The sequence below is a fragment of the Schistocerca gregaria genome, chromosome 6 (assembly GCF_023897955.1).
Source record: "Schistocerca gregaria isolate iqSchGreg1 chromosome 6, iqSchGreg1.2, whole genome shotgun sequence".
Taxonomy (NCBI): domain Eukaryota; kingdom Metazoa; phylum Arthropoda; class Insecta; order Orthoptera; family Acrididae; genus Schistocerca; species Schistocerca gregaria.
The window spans coordinates 193,449,080-193,462,690 of record NC_064925.1 but is presented as its reverse complement, the minus strand read 5'-3'; the positions used below and the strand labels follow the sequence as shown (position 1 = coordinate 193,462,690).

Here is a 13,611-nt window from a genome sequence, read left to right as displayed (position 1 = left end):
ACAGATCCAGTCGTACAACTGTGACGATACTCCATGAGATCCCCTGTAGATAACACTCATTACGTTGTGTGAGTAAAGAGCCAGTAGAGTTTCACAAGAACGAAGTTTCCTGAATCCGTGCTGTTTATATGTCAATAGAACGTTTTCTTCGAGGTACCTCGTAATGTTGGAACACAGTATATGTTCCAAAATCCTGATACAAATCCACGTCGGTCATATGGATCTGTAATTCGTTGGATTATCCCTGCTTCCTTTCTTGAGTAATGGTATGACCTCTGCAGCGTTCCGATCTTTAGGTACGGATTTTCTAAATGATAATTGAAACCCTCAGCTGCTGATGGGGACAGCTGAAAATGTGGGCCCCGACCGGGACTCGAACCCGGGATCTCCTGCTTACCTGGCAGACGCTCTATCCATCTGAGCCACCGAGGACACAGATGAATAGCGCGACTACAGGGACTTATCCCTTGCACGCTTCCCGTGAGACTCACATTCCCAACTATCCACAATCTGCATACGTAATGTACCTCATAGATATTTGTCCATCCACTCCTTACTCGCCCACACTAATGTGACGATTCGTGTAAGAGTTCGGGCCACCTGTGCGCATTCGCACAGACGAAGGTCAATGACTGGGTAGCCTCAAACCACGTATATGAAGATAGTAACTGTTCTCGAAAGAACAGATACCATTGATGATCGTGCAGCTTTTCAGATGGCTAAACCGTCAGCCATGTAAGCAGGAGATCCCGGGTTCGAGTCCCGGTCGGGACACACATTTTCAGCTGTCCCCGTCGAGGTATATCAACAACACCTGTCGGCAGCTGAGGGTTTCAATTAATTATCACTTATTCTAGAGAAGCTGCACGGCCATCAATGGTATCTGTTCAGTTGCTAACTTCACATACGGAATTTCTGTCTAGCAAGTTGCTAAAAATCAAGTATTTCATCAGCATGCTCCGAAAGGAACCTAACCGTAACAAATTTGAGAGGAAAGCTTGCTTTTATTGAGTGACCTAAGTAGCTTCGCTAAAGCAATAGTATCTGCTTCGACGCTACCCACATTGGTAACTATTCTTCATTAGAATTATAGAATATTTACTGCATCTTCTTTAGTGAAATAACTTCAGAAAATAACGTTTAGTAATTCTGCTTTAGTATAGCGCTGTGCTAGGTAGCTTTACCACTACCATTACGCATCGAAAATTATGGTTATCTTCCCACTGGTATACTTTGCGTTCGACCAGAATCATTTTGAATTAAAAGGGACTTACACTGGAGTCCGCATGAAGTTTCGCGCTTTTGGGAACGGTTTTCAACTTCGGATATTTTGTGTTCTTTTAAAGCTGAAGACCCTATGCCTTATGTAATCCTTGCTGCTATGGCTGTCTTGCATCTTCTTTCTCTATTCTACTTCCGATGTAGCAAAATTCGTCCTCCTTTAACGAGACGTAAAACACTGTACTAGTTTTACTCAGGGGTTAGGAGGGCAGTGAACATAATTTATGGCGCATTACTCACTTTTCAAATTACATGCATGACACATGCTAAAATGTGGGGGGCATCCTTCAAGTTATCAGCTCGGGGCTTAACCTTCCGCCGGCTCCTTTATGGCTTCACGCATAAAAATAGAAAATGCTTCAGTACGCAAACTGTGAGTAAAACCACCTCTGTTACATTTCTGCATTGAGCAGGAGAACTTCTTGTATGGGTCTTTCAAGAGATCTGTTTCAGGAGCTGAGTGCGTTACAAATGCATTTGGAAGTCAAGCATCGTGTAGTAAATGACTGAAAGTAGCATGTTCCTGGTGGTTGTTAAATGAGTTGAGCAACGTATTTAAAATGAGTAGGAAACAAGTGAATGGGGGAGAACACGGAATTGACAATATACTTTTTTAAACTGGCTTCTACCTTGGAGAACTATTATACCTAAGGCCTTGCAGTACTGCGCTCGCCGCTTCCTACAAAAAGCTAACCTCTCCATCTCAGAGTGGCACTTACACCAAAACATCCTCAAATACTTGTTGCTTGTATTCGAATCTCTGTCTTGTCACATGATTTCAGGAGGTCACTGTAAGCGCAATTTTTGCTTTGTTAACACCGCGTGCGGCAGGGAGGGGAGGGGGGGGGGGAGGGGCGGAGGGGGGGGGGGGGAGGAGCCGGGGACGTTGAATCGGCACATATTTTACTTGGAATCAGAGCACGAGGAGATGTGGGGAATTTGTGGGAATGCTAAAGAACTTCGGCAAATAAATACGCTAAATCTTCATCGACATACATACTCCACAAGTCATGATACGGTTCACGGCGGAGGATTCCTTGTACCACTCTTAACCGTTCCCTTTCCACTTGCAAACGGAGCAAGTGTAAAATGACCTACGCGCTTCCGTACGAGCCCTGGTTTCTCTTATATCGTATTCGCTGTTCTCGCTTGAGATGTGTAAGAATGGTAGTAAAACTGTTCTGTAGTCCGTGGCAAATGTCGGTTCTCTAAGCGTCCTCAATCCTCCCCTCCAGCGATTACTTTTGAGTTCATGGAACATTTCCGTAATACATATTGATCGATACTACTTGTAGCAAACCTAGCAGAACATTTCTAAATTCGCTCCATTGGTCTTCCTTTAATCCGAATTGCTGGGGATCTCTCACACTCAAGCAGTACTCAAGATATGGGTCACACGAGTGCTATGTCTCTTTCTAAAAATTAAGGCCTGTGTTTGATACCAGTAGACTTCTCTTGGCCAGGAATGCATTTTTGCCAGTGCTAGTCTGCTTTTGCTGTCCTCCTTGCTCCGTCCGTCATTGGTTATTTTGCTTCCTAGGTAGCAGAATTCCCTAACTCATATGTTTCGTGAGCACCAATCCTAATCTTAAGTTTCTCGCTGTTCTCATTTCTGATGCTCCTCATTACTTTCGTATTCCTTCGATTACTTTCAATTTATATTCTGCACTCGTTAGACTGTTCATCCCATTCAGCAGATCCTGTAATTCTTCACTTTCACTAATGATAGCAGTGTCATCAGCGAATCTTATCAGCGATATCCTTTCACCTTGAATTTTAATTCCACTCTTGAATCTTTCTTTTATTTCCGACATTGCTTCTTCGATGTATAGGTTGTACATCCTTCCACCCTTTTAAGCCACAGCACTTCGTTCTTGGTCTTCCACTCTTACTGTTCCTCTTGTACACATTGTGTGTTACCCGTCTTTCCTTAAAGCTTATCGCTATTTTTCTAATAATTTCGAACATCTTGCACCATTCCACATTGCCGCACGCTTTTTTCCAGTTCGACAGATCTTATGGGGGTGTCTTGATTTTTCTTTAGTCTTGCTTCGATTATCAACAGCAACGGCAGAATTGCCTCTCTGATGCCTTTACCTTTCCTAAAGCCAGACTAATCGTCACCTAACACATCAGTCTTCTTTCCCACTCTTCTGTATATTATTCTTGTCCTCAGCTTGGATGCATGAGCTGCTAAGCTGATCGTGCGATAGTTCTCGCACTTGTCGACTCTTGCTGTCTTCGGCATTGTGTGGATGATGTTTTCTCCAAAAGTCTTATGATATATCACCAGATTCATATTCTTCACATCACCGTGAATAGTTTTGTTGCCGCTTCCCACAATGATTTTAGAAATGCTTATGATATGTTGTCAATTTCTACTGCGTTACTCAATTTCAAATCTTCCAAAGCTCTAAAATTCTGATTTAATACTGCATCCCCTATCTCTTCTTCATTTAATACGTCATCAGACAAGTCTTCCCCCTCAGAGAGGGAGTGTACTCTTTCTACCTATCCGTTCTTTCTTCTTCACTTAACAGTGGAATGCCCTTTGCACTCTTAACGTTACCACCCTTGCTTTTAATTTCACGGAAGGTTGTTTTGACTTTTCTATATGCTGAGTCATCCCTTCTGAAAATAATGTCTTTTTCGATTTCTTCATATTTCTAGTGCAGCTGCTTCGCCTTAGCTTCCATGCACGTCCTATTTATTTCATTTCTAACTGACTTATATTTCCGTATTCCTGAATTTTCCTAAACGTTTTTGTACTTCCTACTTCTGTCGATCAGCTGGAGTATTTCTTCTGTCCATGATTGTTTCGCAGTTACCTTCCTGGTACTTTTGTTTATCATTTCAATCTCTGTGGTTGACCTTTCTGAAGATGCCCATTCCTTATCAACTGAACTGCCTCCTGAGCTATTCCTTATCGCAGTATCTATAGCCTCAGAGAACTTCAGACGTACCTTTTCATTCCTTAGTATTTCCGTATCCCACTTATTTGTGCAATGATTCTTCCTGTTAAACTTGAGCCTACTCTGCATCATTACTAAATTCTAATGTGAGCCTGTACCTGCTCCTGGGTACATCTTACAGTCCGGTATCTGATTTCGGAGTCCTGCTTGACCCTGATGTAATTTAACTGAAATATTCCCGTATCTCCCGGCCTTGTCCGCTCATACCGCCTCATTTTGTGATTCTTGAGCAGAGTATTCGCTATTACTAGCCGAAATCTGTTGCAGAACTTCATTAGTCTTTCTCCTCTCTGATTCCTAGTACTAAGCCAATATTCTCTCTAACCTTTTCTTCTGCTCTTTTCCCCACCACAGCATTCCAATTTCCCATGATTATTAGAGTTTCATATCCCTTCACCTACTGAATTGCTCGTCCGATATCCTCATATACTTCCTCCAACTCCACATTTTCTGCCTGCGACGTCGGCATGTTTACTTGAACTATCGGTATCGGTGTTGGTTTGCTGTCGATTCTCACTTAATTATTCACAGGAAAGCACTCTCTGCCTAACCTACTTATTCATAAAGAATCGTACTCCAATTTTCTGCCGCTGTTTATATGACCCTATACTCATTTGACCAGAAACCATTGTTTCCTTTCTATTTCACATCACTGACCCCCACTGTATCTAGATTGAGTCTTAGTATTTCCGTTTTCAGATTTTCTAGCTCCCTACCACGTTCAAACTTCTGACATTCCACGCCACGAGTTTTAGAACATCCTTTCGTTGGTTATTCAATCTTTTTCTCATGGTCTCCTACCCCATCTCTGTCCCCTCCCGGAGATCCGAGTGGGGGACTATTCCGGAATCCTTTGCTAACGGAGAGATGATCGTGACACTTTTTCAATTACAGGCCCCATTCCCTGTGGATACACATTACAAGTCTTCAGTGCATTGGTTTCCACTGCCTTCTGCATGCCGTTGATTATTGCTGATTCTTCTTCCTTAAGGGACAGTTTCCCACCTCAAGGGCGAGAGTGTGCCCTGAACCTCTCTCCGCTCCTCCGCCCGCTTTGACAAGGTCGTTAGCTGAATGAGTGTGATTTCTTATGCAGGAAGTCTTCGGCTGCCATTTCTGATGATTTTTATTCATAATTTAAATGGTGGCGCGGTTCAAACCCTGGAACGAGGACGTTTTGATTGCTAATCAAAGACGCTATCCCTAGACGATCGTTACAGGCACGAATAGTGTTAATTAGAAGTAATTTAAAACATGAGGCACATGCATTATCTTCCCCAAACAGATCTGTAAGAAAACCCACATAGTTAAAGTGACCATTGAAGATGCTCCGGAATGAAGCGAAACACGTATGGTCTAAATAAGATTTCTGTTACAGCTGCAAAAAGAGAGCTAGACATGAAGTCAGGGGTGCAATTTAAATCGGAAACTCAGACATTTCGGTGTCGGACGCGAAGCTCAGCTACATCTCTTGCGCACGAGATATCAGAAAAGAATAGAGGAGACAAGTGGAGTAGCGCCCAAAGGTGAAAGAATGGCTGGTGAGCATCATGAGTACCACGTTCAAACAGTTCCCTAATCTGGAGGAAGACACGAATAACGGCGCCGCTTTAAGTAAGAAAGAAGCCGATCGACGCTACGGACTCTCACCCAGTATATTTACTGACTCTTACGTCTAAAGGCCTTGCGAGGGTGGTATTTCCACACGGTGGCATCAGCTAGCGAAATCCAAGAAATCCAGGCCAACCAAGTACTCCACACGGCATGCCGAAGTTGGCTATGTAAAATAATTGATCACTGCTTTAGCTTTTACGTATCGTAAGGCAGCATGTGATAATATGAACCAGGGAAAGAAGTAGTAGCCAGAATTTTCAGTCACATCCACATTTCAGCTTGTATTAAGAACTGCGGCAGTATCAGACTTTTCACCAAGCTTTAGATGAACCACATTAATGTTGTCAAAAAGGAGGAAAATGTATCAGATAAAATAAGTGTGAAGTGTTTTATCTCGGTAAACGCCCAGTGACAGCTCCATATCTGTTTCCTTACTCTTTCTTCGAACACGCGCTACCTCTTGAAAGTGAAAACCGTGTACCTCTTATCATCATAGCATCGCACGTTGGAATCTAGCCTAGTGTGCATTTTTCCTCTCTATATATTTTTTCATTCCCTATATGAAAGGTAATTACTTATCTATTAGAAATAAATAGAATACTAACAGTTCATGTTTGATGGCTAGCGTGCACACATCGCGTAAATACACTACCGGCCATTAAAATTGCTACACCATGACAAAATGCAGATTATAAACGGGTATTCATTGGTCGAATATATTATACTAGAACTGACATGTGATTACATTTTCACGCAATTTGGGTGCATAGATCCCGGGAAATCATTACCCAGAACAACCACCTCTGGCCGTAATAACGGCCTTGATACGCCTGGGCATTGAGTCAAACAGAGCTTGGATGGCGTGGACAGGTACAGCTGCCCATGCAGCTTCAACCTGATACCACAGTTCATCAAGAATAGTGACTGGCGTATTGTGACGAGCTAGTTGCTCGTCCACCATTGACCAGACGTTTTCAGTTGGTGAGAGATCTGGAGAACGTGCTGGCCAGGGCAGCAGTCGAACATTTTCTGTATCCAGAAAGGCCCATACAGGACCTGCAACATGCGGTCGTGTATTATTCTGCTGAAATGTAGGGTTTCGCAGGGATCGAACGAAGGGTAGATCCAGGGGTCGTAACACATCTGAAATGTAACGTCCAGTGTTCAAAGTGGCGTCAATGCGAACAAGAGGTGACCCAGACGTGTAACCAATGGCACCCCTTACCATCACGCCAGGTGATACGCCTGTATGGCGATGACGAATACACGCTTCCAGTGCGCGTTCACCGCAATGTCGCCAACCACGGATGCGACCATCGTGATGCTGTAAACAGAACCTGGATTCATCCGAAAAAATGACGTTTTGCCATTCGTGCACCCAGGTTCGACGTTGAGTACACCATCGCAGGCGCTCCTGTCTGTGATGCAGCGTCAAGGGTAACCGCAGCCATGGTCTCCGAGGTGATGTTCATACTGCTGCAAACGTCGTCGAACTGTTCGTGCAGATGGTTGTTGTCTTGCAAACGTCCCCATCTGTTGACTCAGGGATCGAGACGTGGCTGCACGATCCGTTACAGCCATGCGGATAAGATGCCTTTCATCTCGATTGCTAGCAATACGAGGCCGTTGGGATCCAGCACGGCGTTCCATATTAAACTCCTGAACCCACCTATTCCATATTCTGCTAACATTCATTGGATCTCGATCAACGCGAGCAGCAATGTCGCGATACGATAAACCGCAATCGCGATAGGCTACAATCCGACCTTTATCAAAGTCGGAAACGTGATGGTACGTATTTCTCCTCCTTACACGAGGCATCACAACAACGTTTCAGCAGGCAACGACGGTCAACTGCTGTTTGTGTATGTGAAATCGGTTGGAAACTTTCCTCATGTCAGCACGTTTTAGGTGTCGCCACCGGCGCCAACCTTGTGTGAATGTTCTGAAATGCTAATCATTTGCGTATCACAGCATCTTCGTCCTGTCGGTTAAATTTCGCGTCTGTAGCACGTCATCTTCGTGGTGTAGCAATTTTAATGACCAGTAGTGTAGAGATCGATGAGACCAGTGAATATACATGGTACCTGTCCTAATGCACGGACGGTTGGATATAAACATTTGGTTTTCAAAGGGCATTGAAGATGACACTAATGTAGTACTGAAACGGATTGCGTAATTGCTATAATTTTAAAAAAGTTTGGTTTTTGGTTTTTCTTATATCTACACGTTTATGAACAGCTGCAATTCCACGTCCACTTTAATGATGTATCATCTAAAAAACAATTCCTTATCTATTCTTTGAAACTTCCCTTCTTCAATGTTCAGTAAAGTCGATGCGCTGTCAGTAGTGAAGTGATGAAGATGTCATTGTTAGCGTGTAACGGCTCGTCCACACTGAAGTCACAGGGGAAAGCAATAGAATGTCATGTTGAAGACACCGTGCAGGCCGGTGTGGCCGAGCAGTTCTAGGCGCTTCAGCCTGGAACCGCGCCACCGCTACGGTCGCAGATTCGAATCTTGCCTCGGGCATGGATGCGTGTGATAACCTTAGGTTAGTTAGGTTTAAGTAGTTCTAAGTTCTAGGGGACTGATGACCATAGATGTTAAGTCCCATAGTGCTCAGAGCCATTTGAACCATTTTGAAGACAACGACAGATATGGTACACAAACTCCGTCTGGGGGAGAAGTAGTGGCGTCAGAAGCACGTCCAGCCCCCATCTACTACGAACATTGCCACAACATAAGTAACATGGGGATTCCACTGCAGCAGGGGAAAAGCCAAAGGAGAAGAGCAAGACCCTCATAACACTTTTAATTAAATGAACTTTGAGATTACGAAAAGATTTGTTTTTAAAGGAGATTTGACTTCATAAAAACTTTTTCTACACAAAATGGCTACTTTCGACATGACTTAATGCAAGGCATGGACGCCCTTTGGTGACCCGCAGGCCTGATTTACATACTTAAGCTCGCGAGCTGCGACAGCAGCGTTCCCAGCGCAGGAGTTGAAAACTAAAGAGTCCGCGTGGTTAATATTTATGCGATAAATTTGCCGATACGAATGGCACCCTTTTAGCGACACTTCAGACCGACAAATTACGTCTCAAAATTATGTTCATCCCATCTCAGAGTTTCGATGTAGTTACGCGCTATGAGCATTGTTTATTTAAAACTTCCTGGCAGATTAAAACTGTGTGACAGACCGAGACTCGAACTCTGTACCTTTTCCCATTTACGTGGTACGTTTTGCAGCAGCTGTCTTAAAAACTTGCGTTACAAAATTTTGCAACGCTTTTAGTATATAAACAACCTTCACGATATGTAAATAAATATAAACATCTGAATGTGGATTGCCAGGCATTTTGAAACGTTGCCATGCAAAATTAATGCCTGTATAAGCAACTGGTTGCAGCTAAATCATTTCAAATTACCCTAAATTTCTACAGTTGCAGTGTTCTAATACGTCCACAATGGACAACAGTTATTTGCTAACTATAATATGAGAAAGGATATTGTTTGTTGTTGTTGTGGTCTTCAGTCCTGAGACTGGTTTGATGCAGCTCTCCATGCTACTCTATCCTGTGCAAGATTCTTCATCTACCAGTACTTACTGCAACCTACATCCTTCTGATTCTGCTTAGTCTATTCATCTCGTCGTCTCCCTCTACGATTTTTACCCTCCACGCTGCCCTCCAATGCTAAATTGGTGATCCCTTGATGCCTCAGAACATGTCATACCAACCGGTCCCTTCTTTTTGTCAAGTCGTGCCACAAACTCCTCTTCTCCCCAATTCTATTCAATACCTCCTCATTAGTTATGCGATCTACCCATCTAATCTTCAGCATTCTTCTGTAGCACCACATTTCGAAAGCTTCTATTCTCTTCTTGTCCAAACTATTTGCCGTCCACGTTTCACTTCCATACAAAAATGGTTCAAATGACTCTGAGCACTATGGGACTTAACATCTATGGTCATCTGTGCCCTAGAACTTAGAACTACTTAAACCTAACTAACCTAAGGACATCACACAACACCCAGTCATCACGAGGCAGAGAAAATCTCACTTCCATACATGGCTACACTCCATACAAATACTTTCAGAAACGACTTCCTGACACTTAAATCTATACTCGATGTTAACAAATTTCTCTTCTTCAGAAACGGTTTCCTTGCCATTGCCAGTCTATGTTTTATATCCTCTCTACTTCGACCATCATCAGTTATTTTGCTCCTCAAATAGCAAAACTCCTTTACTACTTTAAGTGTCTCATTTACTAATCTAATTCCCTCTGCATCACCCATTTAATTCGACTACATTCCATTACTCTCGTTTTGCTTTTGTTGATGTTCATCTTATATCTTCCTTTCAAGACACTGTCCATTCCCTTCAACTGCTCTTCCAAGTCCTTTGCTGTCTCTGACAGAATTACAAGTCATCGGCGAACCTCAAAGTTTTTATTTCTTCTCCATGGATTTTAGTAACTACTCCGAATTTTTCTTTTGTTTCCTTTAGTGCTTGCTCAATATACAGATTGAATAAGATCGGGGAGAGGCTACAACCCTGGCTCACTCCCTTCCCAACCACTACTTCCCTTTAATGTCCGTCGACACTTACAACAGCCATCTGGTCTCTGTACAAATTGTATATAGCCTTTCGCTCCCTGCATTTCACCCCTGCCACCTTTAGAATTTGAAAGAGAGTATTCCAGTCAACATTGTTAAAACTTTCTCTAGGTCTACAAATGCTACAAACGTTGGTTTGCCTTTCCTTAATCTATTTTCTAAGATAAGTCGTAGTGTCAGTATTGCCTCACGTGTTCCAACATTTCCACGGAATCCAAACTGATCTTCCCCGAGGTCGGCTTCTACCAGTTTTTCCATTCGTCTGTAGAGAATTAGTATTTTGCAGCTGTGCCTTAGTAAACTGTTAGTTCGGTAATTTTCACATCTGTCAACACCTGCTTTCTTCGGGATTGGAATTAGGAAAGGATAGAATCCCAAAATACGGCAATGAGGTAGATTGTCAGTCCTATTAGACAAACAGTCAAGAGTAACTGTGCTACTCATTGATAGCCCCACTGGCTCTTCTGGGTGGTCAGTTGCTCAACAGTCTATTCCCCCTTACACGTTTCTGCAGCCGTCGGCCACCCCTGTTACCTACAGCCCGCGGAGCACCGCATTTGCCTCAGTGCCGGTCTTGGACGGCGGCATTTTGGAATGCACGGTACAAATGAACCATGGCGGTTTACAAACTGAACCATTCTGGAAATGCTTCCGCGCTTGACTCGAAAGCCAATGGCCTCCTGGAAGTCAGAAAGATCACTCGTTTTCTACATTATGAGAACGACTGCACGATTTTCCGCGTCCCCCCCCCCCCCCCTCCCCACCCCCCGACATGCTTTATATATATACACTCCACTGCTAGTGTTGCCTCCTGCCGCATGTGAGTGGTTATTGCACACTGAAGTCAAACGTCGTCCCGTGCGTACTATGAAAATGAGACATTTCAGGACAATAAAGATTTATATTTAAAAAAAATTAAAAAATCACCATAATTAAACCGAGCGAGGTGGCGCAGTGGTTAGCACACTGGACTCGCATTCGAGAGGGCGACGGTTCAATCCTGTCTCCAGCCATCCTGATTTAGGTTTTCCGTGATTTCCTAAATCGTTTCAGGCAAATGTCGGGATGGTTCCTTTGAAAAGGCACGGCCGATTTCCTTCCCAATCCTTCCCTAACCCGAGCCTGCGCTCCGTCTCTAATGACCTCGTTGTCGACGGGACGTTAAACACTAACCACCACCACCATCACCATAATTAAAGTCAGTTTGTGATATATCGTCGGTGAAATAGAGACCTAGTACAATCAAAGAAATATACAGATAAGCCGAACGATTTTGACCACTACTCACCGTGGGACTAACAGCGGCCTAATGGTTCTGCGGATACGTGACGTGACGGAAAGTATACGAACGGAGCAGAGAGTAATTTGGACTCTTTCTAGCGACGATACGGGCCGTAAAATGAGGAATTCCATTGACATATACAACTTTGACAGAGGGCAGATTGTTATTGGCCGTTGCATGGGAATGAGCATCTGTGAAGCAGCGAAGCTTAGTCGGCTGTTCGCGTGCTTCTGCCAGGGGCACTCATGGAAAGTGGTAGAAGGACGGCGAGACCATGCATAGGACGTCCACGCCACATCATGCAGCGTGGAGGTCGGAGGCCTGCCCTCACTGTAAAGAGCGCCAGGCGGCGATCTGTGGCGCATCCGTCGACAGGCTACAATCCTGATGTGGGCACTAATGTTTCGGAGCACACTATTCAGTTCATGTTGAACATGGTGCTCCTCAGCAGACAACGTCTACGTATACTGACACTGACCTGAACGACATCGTCAGTTACGTTTGCAGTGGGCACGGGATCATAGAGGGTATGACTTGGATCAATGGACATGTCGCCTAGTCGCATGAGTCATTTTTCTTGTTACACCGTGTCGATGATCTTATCTGGTACACTGCCATTCAGGAGCAGTTGCAGAAATAAGGAATACCAACAGCCGTACTTTTATTTTCAACCACTTTCGACATTACATGAGCATCATCTCCACGCCCCTTCGTAAACTGAATGGTGATGTCCAACTCTCGGAGCATTAGAAGAGGTACCATGTATATTCACTGGCCTCATGGATTTCTACTTACACGATGTACACATTACAGTCATCTACCAATAACTGTCCAGCTGACACTGTCGTGTAAATTGAAATCATGAGACCAGGTACCTGTCCCAATGCACCGAGGAATGGATATCACTGTTCATTTCGCGTAGCGGCCTGAACATGATACTAATGCAAGGTCGAAACTGGTCTTGTAATTTATTTCGTAAAAAGGATAGACGTAGGCATTGCTTTTTTCTACAAGTTTATGACCAACACAGTCCCATGTCAACTTCAAAGCTAGATCATTTAAAATCCAGGCGAATAGCTGCTCGAGACTTGCACTGCTCCACGGACGATGGCAGTACTGGTTGATGTGCGTGGGGGGGGGGGGGGGGGGGGGGGGGGGAGAGGGAGGTGGTTTTAACGGGGCTTGAAGTGTATGTCACCTCTACTAGTAATCGAAGGCGTGACAGCGTAAACATTATCGCAGACCACGTGCATCCCTCCGTGCTTGATGTCTTCCCTGGCAGTGATGGCTCATTGCAGCAGGATCATTGTCTATGTCACAAGAACAGAATCGTGCTACATTGATTTGAGGAGCACGATATTCAATTCACGTTGAGTCATGGCCGCGTAATACGCCTAATATGAACTGAGTGGACCGTATCTGGGACGCTATCGGGCACCCGTCCTGCGTCGACAAACCACCAACCCGTAATATGGGGGAACTGCGTGATCTACACAACTGCCCATTAAAATTGCTACACCAAGAAGAAATGCAGATGATAAACGGGTATCCATTGGACAAATTTATTATACTAGAACTGACATGTGATTACATTTTCACGCAATTTGGGTGCATAGATCGTGAGAATTTAGTACCCAGAACAACCACCTCTGGCCGTAATAACGGCCTTGATACGCCTGGGCATTGAATCAAACAGAGCTTGGATGGCGTGTACAGGTATAGCTGCCCATGCAGCTTCAACACGATATCACAGTTCATCAAGAGTAGTGACTGGAGTATTGTGACGAGCCAGTTGCTCGGCCACCATTGACCAGACGTTTTCAGTTGGTGAGAG

At 44.1% G+C, this 13,611-nt stretch overlaps 1 non-coding gene across 1 annotated transcript; it reads right to left on the bottom strand.

Moving 5' to 3' along the window:
• Positions 1–358: 358 nt before the first annotated feature.
• On the bottom strand, positions 359–432 carry Trnat-ggu (transfer RNA threonine (anticodon GGU)). The gene has a single exon. It is a non-coding gene; the product is annotated as a tRNA-Thr (tRNA).
• Between the last annotated feature and the right edge of the window lie 13,179 nt (positions 433–13,611).